Here is a 14700-nt window from a genome sequence, read left to right as displayed (position 1 = left end):
GTCCCTTTGTTTCACTCCCGCAGATTACTAGGGACAAGGGGAGGGGGAGGGGATCCCTAGGGCCCCTCATGAAAACGTACCCATTCCCTCTTCAGCAACGTTCACACTCTTGTTTATCTCATGGAGGGAACGAATGGACCAAGTGGGCCCCTTTGCAATGTGTAGTTGCTATGCCACTGTCCCCTTCTGTCCTTGTCTGACGTTTCTTTTCTTTCTTTTTTTTTTTCAGTACGCGGGCCTCTCACCGTTGTGGCCTCTCCCGTCGCAGAGCACAGGCTCCGGACGCGCAGGCGCAGCGGCCATGGCTCACGGGCTCAGCCGCTCCGCGGCACGTGGGATCTTCCCGGACCGGGGCACGAACCCGCGTCCCCTGCATCGGCAGGCGGACTCTCAACCACTGTGCCACCAGGGAAGCCCCTTGTCTGACGTTTCTGTTGAACATTTGTTTGTTTCTTGGCTTCTAACGAGCCACTCTCTCCTGAATGATCTTATTTCTCTCCACCCATTCCTTCTCTGCCTTCTGTGAAGACCTCCTTACCTCCGTTGGTCCCTTACATGTTGCCACGATCCAGAGTTCTGTCCACAACCTCCTGTCTTTCTAGGTCATGTATCCTTTTTAAATATTCTAATGGTGAAAACGCAACACGAGATCTACCCTCAAAACATTTTTTTTTCTTTTTTTTTTTTTGTGGTGCGCAGGCCTCTCACTGTTGTGGCCTCTCCCGTTGCGGAGCACAGGCTCCGGATGCACAGGCTCCGGATGCACAGGCTCAGCGGCCATGGCTCACGGGCCCAGCCGCTCCGCGGCATGTGGGATCCTCCCGGATCGGGGCTCGAACCCGTGTCCCCTGCATTGGCAGGCAGATTCTTAACCACTGAGCCACCAGGGAAGCCCCAGGGAAGCCCCTGAAATGCACTTCTAACCCCCCAATCACCTAGTTAATTCTTACTGATTCTGCAAAGCTCCACTTGTGTGTCAGCACTTCTAGAAAGTCTTCTGGACCCTCTTCTCCCCCAGGCTGATTCAGTGTTCCTCCAACTGTCCAAACCAGCAACCTGTGAGTCCTCTTACCTGCTTCCCTCTCCCTACTCCTCCTTCCCAGTCACTCCAAGTTCTACCGACTTTACCTCCTAAATATTTTCAGGTCCCTTCTCTTCTCTCCACCCCCATCACTATGACCCAAGGATAGTCCTCCATCATTTCTTACCTAGGTACTGTCATACCTAGACCCCAAACAAAGATTCTCCACACTGTCACCAGAGTAAACAAAAACAAACACAAATCTGCTTATGGACCGGAAATTGGCAAGGGGGAACTTGCTATAGGGTGATCATAATGGTGTGCATCTTCTTTGGGGCGTCGGTTACTCTGCTATAACCGACTTGCTTAAGATCTCTGAATTTTATTTCATATCGGTTATATTGTTCCCTCTCTCTGCACACACAGATACATCGATACTTCAAAATGGACTATGTCAATTTCTTGCTTCAAAACCCTCAATGGTTGCTTGTAGAGTAGCCCCCAAAACTTCATGGGGCTTACAAGGCCCTCTGGGATCGGGGTCTTTCTTTCTTCTCCCAGCCCTTTCTTCCCCTCCTTCCAGAACTTTGCATATGCTGCTTCTCTTCCTGGAAGTTCCTCTACTCTGTCTCTGCCTACATCCTTCTGGTGCCTCGGGTATCAGTTGAATCATCTCTTTCCCAGGGAAACCTTTCCCAGGTCCCTGTGACAAGCCTGGCGCCCTGAACGCATTACCGGCAGCACTTTGCACATCATAAGCGTTCATTTAACCATTTTGATGATTTGTTTTGGCGCCTGTTTCCTCCAGGTTGTAAGACGTGAGGACGTTTCCTCTTACCGATGACTTTTGCTCACCACTCTATGTGCCACGGTATGCTCCACGGCCTGTTGAATGGCCGTGACTATCTTTGTCATGACCCTAGGATGTGGCCTTTCACCTTTCTGCTGAACAGTTGCCTCCCCATCCAGCCTGCTTATCACATGAAGGCGTGGGTAATGTCTTCTTCACCCCTGGGGCCCCGGGGGTTGGGGTATGGCCTGCATGGTGGAGCTCTCAGTAGGTGTTTGCGGTTGAATGACTGGAAGCATCAGGAAGTGATACTGACAGAATGAAAACAGGCTATGGACAGAACTTTCCTAGGCACCTGACTCATTTTGGCCGTGTATATACCCAGCGTTCTTTCATTAAAAGGGACATTCTCAAATCTCCCTTGAGATCCATATAAAAGCCACATAGTCTGGCTTTGAACTTAATGACCTTTCCTATTTACCATTTGTCGAATGAATATGGGTATCTCAGCTTACTTACCTTAAAGGCCTGTTTAGTCATAGAAACAAAACAGAACGAAAACCTCATAGAATTACCGAACAATGCTAAAGAGTGTTTTTAGTTAGTAAATAATGGGAGTTATATTCCAGGAGCTTTAAATACATTATCTCTTTCAATCCTTGCAAGAATTCCATGAGATCAATATAATGATAATCATTCCCAGTTGACCTATGAGGAGACTGAGGCCTGGAGTATCTTGCACAAGATCACAAAACTAGTGCTGAAACCCCGGTCTTAACAATTGGCCATACTAATTGCTACTGCAGAATTCAAGCGTTTCCTAGACAAGTCCAGGACATTCAGGCTTCAGAGATTCTAGTTAACACCCGAGTACAGCTGACTTAACTGCTTGCTTCAGGCTACACGATAACCTAGAGATTTTGTATATCTTTGAATGATTCAGGGCAGTTGTGGCCGTTACTTTTTCTTTTTATCATCATTGATTTTTTTTTTTTTTTTTTTGCGGTATGCGGGCCTCTCACTGTTGTGGCCTCTCCCGTTGCGGAGCACAGGCTCCGGATGCGCAGGCTCAGAGGCCATGGCTCACGGGCTTAGTTGCTCCGTGGCATGTGGGATCTTCCCGGACCAGGGCACGAACCCGTGTCCCCTGCATCGGCAGGCGGATTCTCAACCACTGCGCCACCAGGGAAGCCCTGATTATTTTTTTATAGTCAGCATTAGATTCTCAGACCTTTCTCATCCTGGTTTTTCTTTTCTTTTTTTTTTGGTTGCACCGCACGGCATGTGAGATCTTAGTTCCCCAACCAGGGATCGACCCCATCCCCCCTGCATTGGAAGCACAGAGTCTTAACCACTGGACCGCCAGGGAAGTACCCTTGCTCATCATTTAGCTGAAAGTTTGTCCCCTTTTACCAACCTCTCCCTATTTCTCCCACTCCCCAGCCCCTGGCAACCACTTTTCTACTCTCTCTTTCTATGAGTTTGATTTTCTTTTTAGATTCCACATATAAGTAAATACTATGCAGTATTTGTCTCTCTCTGGCTGCCCTGTCTCACTCAGCACAACGTCCTCAAGGTCTATCCGTGTTGTCAAATGCAGGATTTTCTTCTTCTTAATGGCTGAATAATATTCTATTGTATCAATATATACATACCACTGCTGGACACTTTGTTTCCGTATCTTGGCTGTTGTGAATAATGCTGCAATGAACATAGCGGTGCAGATATCTCTTCAAGATCCTGTTTCAATTTCCTCTGGATACAGACCCAGAAGTGAGATTGCTGGATCATACGGTAGTTTCATTTTTAATTTTTGGAGGAATCTCCATACTCCATGATGTTGCTTCTCATCACCAACATTATTTTTTATCATCGTCATCATCAGAATTGAACCCCTATTAAGACATGAGTTTGGATGCTAGAAATATACGAAGGTACATGGTAAGGTCACATTATCTAAAAATACTCCATCTGGAAGGGAACACAGAGGTATTTTTGTCCAAACCCTAAACTTCCCCGATAATGGAATGAGACCTTGAGCAAAGGGGGCATCACTAGTTAGATATCAGAGTCTGGACTGGAACTCAAGCCTCTGACCACATATTAGTGCCGTTTCATCTACATCATGTTACCTGCCTGTGATGGTGAGTTTTCTGTGTTGACTTGGCTGGGCTGCAGTACCCAGTTCTTTAATCAAACATTAATCTAAGTGTTGTTGAAGGTCTTAAGAGAAAAACCAAAGTTTTGCTGAAAATGAAGAAACTGTGCCTCAAGACTGCATCGTCCACTGCTGCCTGAGTTTCTAGGCTGCCAGCCTGTCCTACAGATTTTGGACTTACTAGCTCTGGTAATCACATAAGCCGATTCCTAAAAACAAATCTCTTCATATCTATCTATCTATCTATCTATCTATCTACTTACTTATGTATTTAGCTATTATCTGTCAAACATCTATCAATTTATCTCTCAATCATCTATCAATCTATTATCTATCCACCTACCTATCATCTATCTATCTATCTGTCTATTCCTTTATCTATCACTTATCTATCTATCTATCTATCTATCTATCTATCTATCTATCTATCTATCTATCTTCTTGGTTCTATTTCTCTGGAGACCCCTGACTGATAGCACTGCCCTACAGGGACTTATGTGGCACACATAGCTTTTTGTTCACATATATACAGCTTATATAAATTTAGAGTAAATATACAAAATAACAAAACTATCTAAAAAACCCACTTTGTACCTACTAAGAATGCCGAAGGGAAAGGTGAAAGCAGGCTAATAGAACAGTTGACAGACTGGCTGGGAGATGCTGTCTCGTGGTATTGAGAGAACTTGAGTTTCTTCAGTAGAGTTTCCGAGATGCTTATCATTATCCAGTATTTATTCTCCCCCTTGGCCTTGTTATCAGAACCCTTGTGTTTCAGGGGAAGGGGCAACAATGCACTCAGCTGAAAGCTACATTTCTCAGCTTCTGACTCAGCTAGGACTGGACATATGATGAAGTTTTTCCCACTAAGATATCAGCGGAAGTTTCTAGATGGAACATCAGGGAAGGGTTTTAGGAGGAGCATACTCAGCTGGAACACACATTTTCTGCCTTGTTTTCTCCTTCTTTCTTCCTACTTGGAAGTCATGGCTGAGACCTCAGAAGCATCTTGGACCACGCATAAAAGGCCAGTTGAATCAGAGAGGTCTTGACCTTGACACACCGAACGGACGGACATCATCGGTTACCTACTTCTGGACTATTCATTAGATAACAAAATTAAGCCCTTTATTTTTAAGCCACCATAACTGGGTCTCCGGTACTCATGGCTCTCACAGTTCCTAACTGCAGACTATGGTACCAAGAGTGGAGTACTTAAGTAAGAGAACCTAATATTTGAACAAGACTGAATGAATAAAGTAGGTGGGGAGATATTAACATATCAGACCTTACAGACTAAAAGCTGGGGGTCTTGTGATGCATTTGAAAACATTTGTTAACACTGTCTCCTGTTACCTTGGAATGTATACCACCTGCCAACCAAGCTGTAGCATCAGGGAATTTGGGAAGAATCCAGACGCTGGCAGCAAAGTTCAGGGAGAGAGGTGAATTCAGATCAGAGCGAGACAGTCTGCAAGCAGAGATGGATGGAAATACTGCTTTCGTAAGAAATATACCTTCTGCCTGTGATCTGGAATCCGTGTTAGCTGGGAGCACTGCACATTTTTGTTCATGTATTTATTTAAGATGATTTTGTTTAAATTGTGGCAAAATACATACAGCATAAATTTTACCATTTTAACCATGTTTAAGTGTACAGTTCAGTGACATGAAGTACATTCACATTTCTCTACAACCATCACCACCATCCATCTCCAGAACGTTTCATTTTCCCCAAATGAAACTATGTACCCATTGAACAATAACTCTCCATTCTCACCCCTCCTCTCCCCAGCCTTGGAAATCCCCATTTTACTCTCTGTCTCTATGATTTTGACTACTCTACGTACCTCATAAATCATTGGAATCCTATAGTATCTGTCCTTTAGTGACTGGCTTATTTCATTTAGCATAATGTCCTCAAGGTTCAGCCATGTTGTGGCCTGTGTCAGAATTTCATTCCTTCTTAAGGCTGAGTAATAGTCCAGTGTATGTATATACCGTATTTGACTTTCATCTATCAATGGACACAGCTTGCTTGCACCTTTTAGCTTTTGAGACTAATGCTGCTATGAACGTGAGTGTACAAATGAGGGCACTGCAATTTAGAGTCTTGCAGGATCAAAAAAAGAAAAACCCAACTGCTTCTATACTTCAAACCGAACAATTTATAAGTGGCGAATTCAAAATGGCAGCCACAGTGGGATAAGACTACTATCCTGTCAGGCAAAGGCAGTGATCTCCTAGTAAAGATAGGATTAAACCTTCCAGCTGGAGTTTATTGTTAGAAATCACCTCCAGTCAGTAGCCATATTTTAAGGGCTACGGGATTACACACTGGCCAATTTAAAAAAAGGCAAGGCAGCTTTAGCCCTAAAAATTATGTTTTGATAGGACTTTTGGTTCCATGCGGTTACTTGTACATGGAATGGACTGAAAGCAATTAAAACCAAAGTCAACTAAGTTTTGAGAGAGACATTTGCCATCGGAAGCCCAACCTGACCTGCAACATCCTATGATTCTTAAATCCCTAAAACTATTCCTCAGCATCCAAACCCAAACAAGAGGTGGGATTTAAGGGCTGTGAATTTCTATGGAAAGTTATCCTCCTAAACACTGTTCTGAGATGCAGCTGGGGGGAAACATGGATGAGGAAGAGCCTTCCAGAGGGGAGAACAATGGGGAAAATGTTTAAGGGAGATTCTCCCAGAGGGAGAGGGTAAAGCAAATGGCCAGGCTGGTTAACCAAGGACAAAAGACCATGGCCAAGGCCAAGAGACCTCACTGGTTCTGTTCCAGAGTTTCCCACAATTGCCATGGACCAATGACTGCTGTGGGCTTCCCATTATTCTCTGTACTTGATGGGAGCTTTTCACGACAGTTACCTTCTGTGCCAGGGCAGACTCTGACTTTTAGTTCTTAGAACTTTGGTCCACAGGGACCACATCTATACATGATGGAAAGGAGGGCATTGACCTTAGTGGACATGAATATGAATGTGAAGAAGGGTATTTATGGTTGATGGGTAGCTCAAGAGGTAGATCCTGGCAGACAACCTTTGTGGTCTGTCTGATATTTATTCTCCCCTAGCCTTACCAACAGGGGCCCAATTTTCCCAGGGACAGCAATGTACACAGCTGAAAAACATTTCCCTGCCTACCTTGCAAATTGGAGTGGCCATGTGACACAGCTCCTGCATATGTTTTCCAGGGTTTGAAAAGCCCTTTTGCCCTTTGCCCCTTTCTTTCTTCCAGTTGGGAATGCGGAGATGATTGCTGGAGCACCAGCAGTCGTGTTGCAAGCATATGAACGGGACTCCGATCCCGGGGCCCTGATGATAGCCGAGGGTCGACTGCACCAGCCGCTGAGTACTGACCTCTGGACTTTTTGTGATGTGAAAGGAAAAACCACCCCCATCTTGTTGAAGCCACTGTTATTTGGGCTTAGAGTTACGTGTAGCTACACTCAGTCTCTCAGTATATGGAGACTAATTTTTGAACCTCTAGTTGGGTCAGCTCAGGTCATGAGATGCACCAGGCAGTGAAGCGTTCTTGTTCACACAAGTAAAGCGATTTGCCAGAACCAGGAAGTGGAGGCGTTTAGGTTGCAGGATATGTCCCCTGGTCACCAGTGTGAGCTGCACGTCCGACTTCCTGGCAGGGCCCTGAGAAAGGGACAGTCAGGCAGTCATCTTGGGAGATTTTTCCAGGGCTGGGGAGGACCGGAAGTCTGCTCATTAACATAAAAGGAGCCCCACTGAGGACAAATGATCCTGATGAAACAAGAGTCTACCCTACTGTGGACACTTCTCGGAAGGCAGATTTAGCCTTTGTGAGCGTGCAGCCCTTTGACAGGTGGGAACCTTTTGTTACCCTGGGGGAAGGACCCCTAGAGGGGTGGGCAGATACACAGTGGACAAAGGTCATTTTTAGGGCCCCCCCAGCATGTTAGTAAACCTCAGCATGGTTCTAAGCGTTCGTTCGTTCATTCACTCAAACAATGTTAATGGAGCGCAGGAGAGTAGACATCCTGCTAAAAGTGTGAAACGATGCAGAGACAGCCTCCAGTGTCTGCTCGACACGGCCCCTGACTCCCTCACCCGGCCCAGCGCACTCACTCTCCTTTGCTTTATCCGTACTGCTGGATCCTCTAAGCCTCGGGGCAAGCTCCTCCGCAGGGCTTTTAGACTTATTCTTGCCTCCGTCCCGGAGGCTCTCCTCCAGGTGCCAGCTTGGCCAGCTCACTTCACTCCAGCCTTGACCACAGGTCACATCCTCAGAGATGCTTCCCCTCACCCTGCCTCTCCAAGGGCCTCCCCTCCTTCTCCCTCTAGCCTCTGGTTCTGCTTTTTCCTTCACAGCACTTAATGACCTCCTGACGTGTATCAGTTTAACATAATCTCCATGAAAACAGGGTCTTCTCTCTGCTCACCATGGGGACCCTGGGCCTAGAACAATATCTGGCTTGAGGCAGACACTCCATGCGTGTTCGTTGAACGGATGGACACACGCCTTGCCCTCAGATGATCCCAGTCTCACGCAGGAGCAGACCAAGTCACAAGCAGTGCCATCTAAACGGGATGACAGGGCACTCAGGGGACTGTGAGGGAAGAGAGGAGGGGACCCCCGTCCAGGTGGGAACAGCTTCCTGGAGGAAATGGCTCTGCCAGAGACAGAGTGGGAATAACAGGGAACTGCAGCTCGGTGCAGAGAGAGGAGGGGCCCGGTAGGTTAGCTGGGCAGGGGAGGTTGGGAGAGCCCTTCTTCTCCTAAGCCCGAAGAAGTGGGTGGATGATGAGATAGAAGATGGTGAGGTGCGGGTGTGGGGTCCCGATGGAAGGCTGAGACCCTAATTTCACGCCACATCACATCACACAGCCCTGATTTCAACGTGGGAAAGAGAAATGTGGAAGTTAGCCTGAGAGCCAGGGGTAACCTCTTGGGGAGGGATTTTTTTAATAGCTTTTAATGAGCCTCTTTGGTTGTGGAAAGATGGCCCTGGGGAATACTGGAGCTGAGGACAGAGGCTACATGATCGCTAGATGGCTCTGCATGGAAAGTGGCTGGACTCTCAATATTCAATCCCAAAGAGTGGGCTTCTGTTGGCAAGGAAGAGAGCAGGCGATCAATCCCTCCTGCCATAGCAACAAGACGTTTCTGCCTGGGATGAGGGCCCATTGGCTGGGAAAAAAAGGAATGGCAGGACCTCAGAGGTAGGAGAGGTGAGGGATCTGGGGGGCGGTCCAGAAGGTTGGGGCAGAGGACACGATGGAGGAAGCTGGGGTCTGGAGAGAGGTCATCAAGGAATGTCCTCAGTGGTGGGGGGGGGGCAGTGAGGACCAAGGGGTGTGTCAGAGCCACTTCAGAATGGCCTCCCTCGCTGGGTTGCGAGGGATCCGACTGCCTTTCCTTACCTTTTCCAAGGCCACAGACATCTATTATGCACGATGAGCCAGTTGTGGAAAAATCAAGATCAACCCGGGACAGAGACAGGTAGCAACTCAAAAGCCACTCAGCAATATTGGGAATTTAGCCACAGTAAATGAGGCTCAGGCGCAACGAGATGAAAGATCTAGTCCACAAATCCCTCCAGAGACGTGGGGAGAGGCGCTGAGTCTCCCATCTACACGAGATGGGCTTGGAGCTTGCTTAACTTCTTCTCTGAGAGGAGAGTGACCCCAGTCTGGTTTTCACGTTACAATAACGGGGCACAGGTGATGTCATCACCGAGGGGGAGGAGCAGGGAGGGGGTTCGGCTGGTGGGATCAGCAGAAACCTGGGAGAACAGCTGTAGAGAGCAGGACAGTGATGGATACGCGGATAACGCTGCATCCCTGCAACCCGCACTCTGGAAAATGGAATTCAGTCAAAGCCCTTACCACTCCGAGTGAGCGTGCTCAGTCGGGGTCTGAAGCTTGCCTGGGCCTCTTTTGGAGAGGAGACTGGCTGGGAGGGCAGAGGCTGAGATGCTGGTGGGAGGGGCAAGCAGCCAGAGGAGTAACGCAACCCTGTGAGTGAAGAGCCCAGATCCTGTTGCCCTGGTCAGAGGTCCTTGGACACAGCGACTCGGGTTTGGAGTCATCCACAGGAAAGAGTGAATTCCTCCAGAAGCTTCCAACGCCTGGAGGTGGAAGAAGAGAGGAAAGAGGTGGCTGGACTGATCAGCAAGAGAGTGGCTGAAGCCACGCCCCAAGGACGCTGGGCGCGTGCAAAGCAGTGTGGAGCTGGGAAGGGGTGACCGGGTCGGGGAGGGTGGCAAAGGTCTGCTGAGGGTGCAGAAGAGGAGAGGCGGTGAGAGGGAGAGAGGAAGAGCCAGAGCCAGAGGGCCGGGGCCGAGACTCACCCCACAGCCCTGAGTTTTCCGGAGCTGAGCCTGGAATGAGGGACTAGGCCTGGGCAGTGAGCTGGCGAGGTGGAGTGTAGACACAGGGGATCGAGTCAAGGGGATTCGAGGCCAGGTTGTGGGCTGGGTGCCACACAGACAACCCAGTCTCTGGGCATAGTGGCTAGACTGGAACGGAAGGGAGAGTCTCCATCAAAGGTGCCTAAGGGGACTGAGAAAGACAGTGCACGAGGCCAGACAGGACAGGTGGCGAGCCCCACAGGGGGACAAGGGACTTTGCACCATGGTGAGAAATGTGGTCTGGAGGCCACAGTTTTGTGGAAGTCCAGCCCCGTCCCTGGGAGGGCGAGGGGCGTGACGCGGCACCCCTTGAGGACATTAGGAGGGCAGGGCTGCAGTGACAGCAAGGAAGTGGAAGCTTCACTGCATGAAAAGGTGGGTGATGCAGAACTGGTGATCTCAGAGAACACCATGCATGGGGCGGGGAAGCATCCTCTGTGCAAAGAAGAATGAGCTCAAGGGCCGCGTGGGGCAGCGTGTGCAATGCCCATGAGGGAAGGAGGGTGTGGCCCAGAGAGCCCCGAGCTTGGTCTGGTGCTGGCATGATGGGGACAGGCACACTGGAGGAATGGCAGCCAGGAGGCTGCAGCAGTCCCACTTCTGGGGACACAGAAACCCGCGGAGGTCTCTCCCACGTGTCTGAATGGTCTGTAGCGGAATTCACATGCCGGGCCCAGGTCCCACTGGCGAGCGGTGACCCCTCCTCTCACCGTCCCCTCCGTCCTGCCTCCTCAGTCTTTCCCCTTCATTGGCTGGTGCCTTCTGCCTTCAGGCTGTCCCCTCTGGCCACCCTCTCCTTTCTTGCCTTTCACTGGCAAACTCCCTAATAGAAACTCTCTGTAGCCCCAGCTTCTATTTTCCCACCTCGCTCTCACCCGCGGTGTCTCTCGTGAGGTTCGCTGAGGCTCTCTGCGCTGCCTGCCCGCAACCAGGGCTGCTCGTGCCCCCACCTTCCTTCTCCTGGACGTCCCGACTGCCTTCACTGGATTACTGTTCCTTCACATCTGAAACGTGCTTTTCTTGGTTCTCATAATGATGGACCCTGCTGCTTCTTCACTCCTCCCTCCTCGTTCCCTTTTGACACTTCACTCTCTTTCCTGCTCCTGTAAGAAGATCATTCCTTCCTTGGGCATACTACAGAAGGCAGAGCACAGGGGTGAGACCCAGGGAGGCTGATGCCAAACTGCCTGGATCCAAATTCTGGCTCTGCCGCATACCTGCCAAATGACCTTGGCAAAGTTAGTTAACTTTTCAGGATCAGTGGCTGCTATATAGTAATTACAAAGCCTGTCTTCTTTGGAGCTCTCTCATCAACTGCTTTAGCTCCAGATAATGCCTATTTTTTAAAGCTTTTTTCTTTTTAATTTGTCTATTTTATTTTATTTATTTTTGGCTGCGTTGGGTCTTTGTTGCTGTGCACAGGCCTTCCCTAGTTGTGGCGAGCAGGGGCTGCTCTTCGTTGCAATGCACGGACTTCTCATTGCGGTGGTTTCTCTTGTGGCAGAGCACGGGCTGTAGGCGCATGGACTTCAGTAGTTGTGGCACGCGGGCTTCAGCAGTTGTGGAATGCCGGCTCTAGAGCACAGGCTCAGCAGTTGTGGTGCATGGGCTTAGTTGCTCCGTGGCATGTGGGATCTTCCCTGACCAGGGCTCGATCCCGTGTCCCCTGCACTGGCAGGCGGATTCTTAAGCACTGCGTCACCAGGGAAGCCCAGATAATGTCTATTTTAAAGTCTTTGTTAGACTGTCTCATGGAATTAGTTTCATTTGGAGTGAATTCATGTTCTAATTGCTGATTTTGTCATCTGTGTCTTTCCTTACACTGTATTTGTCTTACACTTTTAAATTTGGGTTTGCAGGTTTACCTTGGGTGGGAGGTTTGTTTTTGCTTTGTTTTGTCTCCCTCTCTCGCTGCTGCCCCTCCCCATGTACTAGTTTTATGGCTGTCTTCATGTGCTTCTTGGTCCTCCAGTCAGAACCAGTCATGACATTTTTAGAGCTCTTGTTCTACAATGATATTGAGGATATCCCAGACCCAGTCACCAGTAAGGAGGCCCCTCCCCTCTCCACTTATTAGGTCAATCACTTCTCAACTCCAACACTACTGACATTTGGGGCTGGATAATTCTCTGTCACGGGGGACTATTCTGTACATTGTAGGATGTTTGTCAGCATCCTGGCCTAACCCACTAGATGCCAGTAGCTACCTCCCCTCCAGCTGTGACAGCAAGAATGTCTCTAACCATTGTCACATGTCCCCTGGGGGCAGCCCCTGCTTTATGAGTTGAGATCCACGGTCATAAAGTCATACTCTGACCCTGGGGCTAAGCATTACCTTTTATAGCTTTGTTTTCCTGGGAAGAGTGGGTGAGCCCAGCCAGCCTATGGTTTCAGGCGTAATCACTGCTTCATGTTTTTCTTTCTTCTAACGTGGGGCAAAAGAAATGTTTGTCCTTTTTTTTTTTTTTTTTTTTTTTTTTCGTAGCCCAGCTATACCTTTTTGGTTTTTTTTTCGTTTTATCTCTCATGGCTATGAACTTGGAGGGGAGCATGTGAATTCATGCATGCATATACTGCTCTATCTGGATCAGAATTTCCTCTCTTTTGTATGTTTCAAGAATGGCATCCTCCTTTGTGAAACCTTTCCAATCACGGGAGTCTTTCTAGCACTTTCTGTGTCTAATACTCACTTGGCATGCTCTGCTTTGGGCCAATCAAATGGTCGTCGAACGCTGGGATTGATAGTTGGCCTTTGCTTGCTTATCTCTTGTCTCTACAATTTGATGTGAGCTTATCTAAGATTTCTTTGCCCCTTAAATAGTGGCTAAAGAGGCAGTAGGAATATAGTAAGTATCTTAGAAACCTATATAGTCGTGAATCCCTTACGACTATATCAAGCCTTTGATACAAAGGCTTCTGAGGGTCAGGCACAAAATTCTAGTTACCTTTTTACAGCTTTGAGTAATTTAAATCAGTTCTCTGTAGGACAAAATGTATTTGACCACACAACTCATGGAATCATAGATATTTACACATGGTTGTCCTTTTAGGCAGGGCAGCCCTAGGTCCACATTGCCTGGGACAGTCCTTGTTCACTCCTGTTGTCCCAAAGTAATTGATAATTTCCTCTTTCCATCCCCAAAGTGTCTTGGTTTGGCTGATAAACTATGGTCACTCCACTTAGAGGCCACTTGGTTCACATATGTGAACCAAATGTGGACATTGAACGGATTATATTTTCCTTTCACTTGCAATGATTTCCCACATTCCTCTGGGGGGAAAAAAAAGCCAGTGAATGGTTTGATTATCCTTATGCACTTATTCATATGTTCAGATGAATTGGCAGTTATTGAATACCAATGAGTGTCGTACACTTCTCAGGTGCTCAATAAACGCGAGCCAACACACACCACCTGAAATTTCTTTGTGCCACCCATATTCTGCACTTTGCATGAAGAATCTGGAGCTCAGCCAATGACTCTAGAGTTTGTTTTAACTTATTAAAATTACTTGGGAAAGTGCAGTGTGTTGGCTAATTTTATGTGTCACCTTGACTGGGTAAGAGGTGCCCAGATAAAACATCATTTCTAGGTGTGTTTCTGGAAGAGATTAGCATTTGAACCGGTACACTGAGGACAGCAGATAGACCTCACCAACGCAGTGGGCACCGTCCAGTCTGCCGGGGACCCCAACAGACTGGCGGTGGAAAGGTGAATGTGTTCTCTCTGTTTGAACTGAGACATCCATCTTGGACATTGGTGCTTCCGGTTCTTGGGTCTTCAGTCTCAGGCCAAGACTTACTCTGTCAGCTGTCCTCGTTCTCAGGCCTTCAGGCTTAGACTGAGACTATACCATCAGTTCTCCTGCTGGCCGAGAGCAGATCATGGGACTTCTCAGCCTCCATAGGTGCATGGGACAACCCTTCCTTACAACTCTCTCTCTGTGTGTCTTTCTGCATGTCTATATGTATCTTGCTGGTTCTGTTTCTCAGGGAGTGATCTCCATCATCCTGGAACCCACATCCACTCCTATGTGGTTGTTTGGACTGAATTGCTGTACCTGTCAGCCAGAAGCAAGCCTTGAATGATTCTGTTTGCAGAATTTGTCAGGCATATCGATGTTGATCGTACAGTGGCTGAGTCTTTGCCTCTTGATGGCCCAGAACTCTCAGGCCCAATAGTTTCCACAGGTGGCTCATAAACCTGATTAATTCCCAGTGAGGAAACTTCCAGGCTTCAGATCACATAGTTCATCCCCGCCTATAGGCAACCCTGAACCACCTAAACACGATATCCTAGGAAAGAATCATTTTCTGGCCTCAGAGAGGGT

Source organism: Kogia breviceps, chromosome 8, assembly GCF_026419965.1.
Source record: "Kogia breviceps isolate mKogBre1 chromosome 8, mKogBre1 haplotype 1, whole genome shotgun sequence".
NCBI lineage: Eukaryota > Metazoa > Chordata > Mammalia > Artiodactyla > Physeteridae > Kogia > Kogia breviceps.
This window is presented reverse-complemented; position numbering follows the sequence as displayed.